Consider the following 7191-nt stretch of genomic DNA (forward strand, 5'->3'; position numbering starts at 1 on the left):
AAAGAGTCGGACACGACTGAGCGACTTCACTTCACTTCACTCAGAGGCAATCCTGGGCATTTTCTCTGCTTCTGTTGTCTCTGCCTTCGTGCTCACTTATGCTTTTCAAAGTAATCATATGGAGGCTGCAGACTAGGAAGCTTCTATAGCAATCTGTATTTTAAAAAGCCTTTTTTCTTTCTCTTTTTCTATAGGCAGTGTTTTATTATCTCCTGGGGTGTTTACATTTCAAGGACTTGATAAGATTTATATCTTTAAGAAATAAAGGAAGAATGCAAATTTTCTCTGACAACCAACTGCAGTTCAGTTCAGTTCAGTCACTCAGTCATATTCGACTCTTTGTGGCCCCACGGACCACAGCACTCCAGGCTTCCCTGTCCATCACCAACTCCCGGAGTTGGTGCCAACCATCTCATCCTCTATCATCCCCTTCTCCTCCTGCCTTCAATCTTTCCCAGCATCAGGGTCTTTTCCAATGAGTCAGTTCTTTACATCAGGTGGACAAAGTATTGGAGTCTCAGCTTCAACATCAGTCCTTCCAGTGAATATTCAGGACTGATCTCCTTTAGGATGGACTGGTTGGATCTCCTTGCAGTCCAAGGGACTCTCAAGAGTCTTCTCCAACACCACAGTTCAAAAGCATCAATTTTTCAGTGCTCAGCTTTCTTTATACTCCAACTCTCACATCCACACAGGACTACTGGAAAAACCATAGCCTTCACTAGATGGACCTTTGTTGGCAAAGTAAAGTCTCTGCTTTTCAATATGCTGTCTAGGTGGGTCATGACTTTTCTTCCAAGGAGTGTCTTTTAATTTCATGGCTGCAGTCACCATCTGCAGTGATTTTGGAGCCCAAGAAAATAAAGTCTCTCACTATTTCCACTGTTTCCCCTTCTACCTGCCATGAAGTGATGGGGCCAGAAGCTTAGGGTAATTACGATGCACACATTCCCTTTGTATTAGAGGACAACGGTACTGGGTACTTCGTCTGTTTCGGGGCCAATGTCCACAGCATCCTCCTCCTCCTTCCCCTCACCTTTCTCAGAGGCTCGGCCCTTTAGCATCTCACCTGAGCTGTGTCATAGTACTCGGACCTCCACCTGTGGCAGCCTGGGTCCCCCTGGCTTTGCAAAAAGGTGCAGCAAGCTCTCCAGTGTGTTCTCTCTCCCTCCCTGTCTGTGTGCCCCCGAAGCTGGCAGAGTCGTGGACACCACGTGTTCTTCTCTAAATTATTTCCTGCCAGCTTTCTAACTCCAGCCCTCACTGGGCTTCAGCACCCACTCACACTGCCCACAGTGGAGACCGGGCCACAGAAGGTCCTTTCCCGTCTCGGCCATGTGCGCTGTGTACAGCTCCCCGAACAAGCGCATTGAACCCGGGTCGCCCGCATCGCAGGTAGGTTCTTTACTGTCTGAGCCACCAAGGAAGCCCAACAAGTGCACTGGGCTTTGCAAATAAGACTATCTAGACCATTTTTCTAGATTCCACAAATAGACGTTTCAGTGTGGTTCTCCAGTGCCTATGGTGAGTGAAGTGTTTCCATAAGCCTGGAAGTCAGGGTGGCGTCCTCCGTGGTTGGGAATGAATGAGGGGCTTGCCTCCATTCATGAAAAGAAAGGGATCATATACGCTATCTTGAGAGAACAGCGGGGGCAGCAGATTCTATGAATTTCCTTTGCTCTTCTCATAAAGACCTCAAGACGGTATTCTGATCCCAGACATCAGAGATCTCTTTGTCATAGCTGAGTCAGCTCATTTCAGCAACCGTGTTCCTACAGACAGGAATCGTACTGGATAATTGCACTCATGTGATTCGAGTTTAAGGTATGTTGCCTTAGACCAATTTCCTTGTTGAGGCTGGTTTGGGTTTGAGATGTTTGACTAACAATTTCTTTCTCCGTGATTTCAAGAAATCGCCACAAACGGGTCTGATTAGCCCCTGGGAAAAGTCATACAACTATGGGTCCTATGCCGGCCAAACTGCTGAGTCACTTCCAACAAATGTCAGGTGACTGCAGGACTTAGCAAAAGCAGGGGAAAGCGATGCTCTTCTGTTTAACCCAGTGTGGTGACGGCTCATAGGCTTAGAATCAGAAAGTCGTAGGTTCAAATTTCATCTCTTCTTACTTATGACGCTAGCCAGATAATTAGTGTCTTTGAACATCCATTTTCTCATCTATAAAAATTAAAGAAAATAAAACCTAGCTCTTACATTAATTGTGAGAATTGAATGAGACAACATAATCAGGTAGTCAAGACATAATTACCAAGAACTACCACGTGCCAGTCATTCAGTGTAATGATTTCATAGCTGCTCACTTAATGGAATTCTTAACATATGCCAGGCTCTGAGCTATGTGGGTGACATGCATTCCTTTACTGAATCTTTGAAAAAACCTCTCTCATTATCCTCATGTTATGGGTGAAGGAGAGCTTCCTTGGTGGCTCAGACAGTATAGAATCTGCCTGCAAGGTGGGAGAGCTGGGTTCAATCCCTGGGTCAGGAAGATCCCCTGGAGGAGGGCATGGCAACCCACTCCAGTATCTTGCCTGGAGAATCCCATGGACAGAGGAGCCTGGCGGGCTACAGCCCGTGAGTCAGGCATGACTGAGCGATTACCACTGACCGGTGGGTGAAGAAGCTGAGACAGCTAGAGGTTAAGAACTCTCCCCAAGGTTAGCGGTTCCATGCCCAGGAATTCTGACAATAGAATTCAGAGTCTTCCAGGACCTTGAACTCTGCTGCAGGTTTTTTCTTTTTTTTTTTTTTTTGGCTCCCTGCTGAAGAGTGCGTACTTAATTGATTTGTAAGTATTTACTTCTTCTTCTGAATGGAGTCTGTTTCCCTACTTAAGAAACGATTAAATCTTATTGACCATTTACCCTATTGTTATTCTTCCCTTAAACACAGGAAAATATTAATAGGGGAAGGGAATTCATAACTGCTCCCTCCACTGGGAAGCAAGGGAGCCACTGCCAAGTTTTAGCCCGCTCTGTGCCCACATCAGTGCTTGTTGTTCAGCCGCTAAGTCGTGTCCGACTCTCCATGACCCCTGGACTGCAGCACGTCAGGCTTCTCTGTCCTTCACTATCCCTGGAGTTGGCTCAGACTCATGTCTGTTGAGTTGGTGATGTTATCTAGCCGTCTCATCTGTTTATCAGATACACTTGGAAAGCTGCTGTCTTACATATTCAGTTGTCCTAGGAGTATGGTCCTCTGCATTTGCACTTTTACGAGAAATACCAGTGCTTAAGAATGGCTCCACCGATTCGATGGACGTGAGTTTGAGCAAGCTCCGGGAGTTGGTGATGGACAGGGAGGCCTGGCGTGCTGCAGTCCATGGGGTCACAAAGAGTCGGACGCGACTGAGCGACTGAACGGAACTGAAGGATGGCTCACATCCCAGGCACTTCAACTAGTTCTTTCATTTGCCTTCATTACATCCCTGAAGCCAGACAGAAGAGTGTTGCTCCAGCATATAAAGGAATCCTGTGTATTTTGCTGTCCCCTTGTGGTCATCTTAAATTTCTTGCTAAAAAGTCTCCAATTAAATCTTCAATTTAATTTCCAATTAAAAGTCCTCTCTTCGGAGGACCAAGTATGCATTCTTTGTACCGCTGTCATCAATGTTCACAGCACACTGAATTTTAATTGAGCTATGACTGAACAGTGATGACTGAATTCTCAACTGCACTTGAAAAGGAAGGACTGAAGCTCCCACCACATGAAGCTACTCCATTTATTCCAGAGTTCAGTACTGGAGCTTGATCATTAACCACTGGGAAAGACCCTGATGCTGGGAAAGATCGAAGGCAGGAAAAGAAGGGGGTGAGGAAAAGGCAGAGGATGAGATGGTTATATAGTATCACTGACTCAGTGGACATGAATTTGAGCAAACTCTCAGAGACAATGGAGGACAGAGGAGCCTTGTGGGCTACAGTCCATGGGGTTGCAAAGAGTCAGAGACGACTTAGTGACTGAACAACAATGACAACATTTGGAAGGGACAGGAGGAGAATTGTGAACTTATCATTGTGTAACCTGCTTTTTATGAAGATGTTAAATAATTTGAATATTTTAAATAGAGAGAGAAGGCATAAGAAAGAAGCCATGAGTTATCTGTGGAAAATTCTGAAAGAGATGGGAATACCAGACCACCTGACCTGCCTCTTGAGAAACCTATATGCAACAGTTAGAATAGAACAACAGACTGGTTCCAAATAGGAAAAGGATTATGTCAAGGCTGTATATTGTCACTCTGCTTATTAACTTATATGCAGAGTACATCGTGAGAAATGCTGGGCTGGATGAAGCACAAGCTGGAATCAAGATTGCCGGGAGACACACCAATAACCTCAGACATGCAGATGACACCACCCTTATGGCAGAAAATGAAGAACTAAAGAGCCTCTTGATGAAAGTGAAGGAGAAGAGTGAAAAAGTTGGCTTAAAGCTCAACATTCACAAAACGAAGATCATGGCATCCAGTCCCATCACTTCATGGTAAATAGATGGGGAAATGATAGAAACAGTGACAACCTTTACTTTTTTCGGCTCCAAAACCACTGCAGATGGTGATTGCAGCCATGAAATTAAAAGACACTTACTCCTTGAAAGAAAAGCTATGACCAACCTAGACAGCATATTCAAAAGCAGAGACATTACTTTACCAACAAGGGTCCATCTAGTCAAGGCTATGGTTTTTTCAGTAGTCATGTATGGATGTGAGAGTTGGACCATAAAGAAAGCTGAGTGCCAAATAATTGATGCTTTTGAACTGTGGTGTTGGAGAAGACTCTTGAGAGTCCCTTGGACTGCAAGGAGATCCAACCAGTCGATCCTAAAGGCCATCAGTCCTGAGTGTTCATTGGAAGGACTGATGCTGAAGCTGAAACTCCAATACTTTGGCCACTTGATGAGAAGAACTGACTCATTTGAAAAGACCCTGATGCTGGGAAAGATTGCAGGCAGGAGGAGAAGGGGATGCCAGAGGGTGAGATGGTTGGATGGCATCACCGACTCAATGGACATGAGTTTGGGTAAACTCCAGGAGTTGGTGATGGACAGGGAGGCCTGGCATCCAAGGGGTCAGAGAGTCGGACACGACTGAGCGACTGAACTGAACTGATGAGTTATCTTCATACAGCGTGGTCATCAGTGCTACAGAACTGCTAGAAAGGCCCACCACCACCGAGATTGATAAAGGGAAAAACGGAATGATAGAGCCCTAGAAAGGCCCACCATCACCGAGACTGATAAAGGGAAAAACGGAATGATAAAACCCTAGAAAGGCCCACCACCACCGAGATTGATAAAGGCTACAGAACTGCTAGAAAGGCCCACCGTCACCGAGAGATTGATAAAGGGAAAAACGGAATGATAGAGCCCTACTGAAGTGTGAACTGACCAAAATATTACCTGAAATTTGTAAGAGAAAAAAATTTATTGACTAGTTTAAAATCAGTTGGTTAGACATTTATCAAACTCTTTTTTGTAACTTTCTAATGCTTATTCCCATTCTCACCATCCCCAAAACATGGCCTAACATTAATATTTTTCTTCCATTGTCACCAAACACGCTGAAAACAAGTATTTTCAGAACTAGACTTGTGTACCATGCAACGCCAATAATGGAACATTGAAAATGATGGTTTTGCTCTGTTAGATCGCTTTCTGTCAAAATTTACTCTCTTTCACTCCAACTTATAGTAGAAGTGGGAAACTTTTAAAGTTCTTGTGATAAATTACCTCTGGGTCAGCAAAAAGATTATAAGGTATATTAACATATTCCCTGTACAGTGTAGAAAGAGACCTTGCTTTACTCCGTGGGAAAGTTGACATAGATATCTGGGTGTTAATGGGTTAAAATCATCTATCTGATCTGGATATGAGAACGGTCACATTACTAAAATTTAAAATAAACATTTGTTAATGTCTATGAAAATAGCATTTCTTTTGATAGGAGTCAAGCAACAGCTTTTTTCTTCTTGATTACAAAGTTTCATTGCTAAGGATTTTCTCAGAAAAATGTGCATAGAGCCCGGATGGGAGGGCAGTCTGGGGGAGAAGGGACACGTGTGTATGGATGGCTGAGCCCCTTTGCTGTCCATCTGAAACTATCACAACACTGTTGACTGGCTATACCCCAACACAAAATACACATTTCAAAAAATAAAAGGGAGAGAACTGTGCATACATTCTACACATACAGTTTTGCGTTTTATCCCACCCACAGCCCCTCTGAAGCCCCCCATGGGTCCTGAAGCCCGATCCAGCCGTGCCCAGAGCTCCGTTCAGTACCAGTGAGGCCCCTCGGGCTGATGGGAAGGACACAAGCCCACCAGCCCGAGGAAGATAGTGGGTCTCAGGTCCCGGTAAGCCGTCATAAGGAGGTGCCAGGCTGGGTGCCTGGGCCACGATGCGTCGGATGGTCCGTGTCAGTTTCGGTCAGCACACGTGGTGCTCAGGTGGTCTTTCCCCGTATTCATAGGTCTCTGGACATGCTGCTTTGGTTACTGGTGTTTACTTGCTAAGTTGTCTCCAACTCCTGCGACCCTGTGGTCTATAGTCCGCCAGGCCCCTCTGTCCATAGGATTTCCCAGGCAAGAATACTGGACTGGGTTGTCATTCCCTTCTCCGGGGTATCTTCCTGACCCAGGCATCAGACCCAGGTCTCCTGCACTGACAGGCGGATTCTTTACCACTGAGTTCTAAACAGGCTGCATGTAGATTTTATTTTATAGATATTATTACTGGCAATGCTGCTGATATACCGATACAAACTTTTTTTTTTAAGAACGCACTGCACTCTCAGTGAATTGCTAAAATCAGAACATCTTTTTTTTTCTTTTCTTTTTTTAAAAATTTTAATTGGAGGCCAATTACTTTACAATATTGTGGTGGTTTTTGCCATACATGAACATGAACCAGCCATGGGTTTACATGTGTCCTCCATCCTGAGCCCCCCTCCCACCTCCCTCCCCATCCTATCCCTCAGGGTTCTCCCAGTGCATTGGTTTTGAGTGCCCTGTTTCATGCATCGAACCTGGACTGGCGATCTATTTCACATATAATACACGTTTCAATGCTATTCTCTCAAATCATCCCATCCCCGCCTTCTCCCACAGAGTCCATAAAACTGTTCTATACATCTGTGTCTCTTTTGCTGTCTTGCATACTGAGTTATCGTT

The sequence above is a fragment of the Bos javanicus genome, chromosome 19, assembly GCF_032452875.1.
Source record: "Bos javanicus breed banteng chromosome 19, ARS-OSU_banteng_1.0, whole genome shotgun sequence".
Taxonomy (NCBI): Eukaryota; Metazoa; Chordata; class Mammalia; order Artiodactyla; family Bovidae; genus Bos; species Bos javanicus.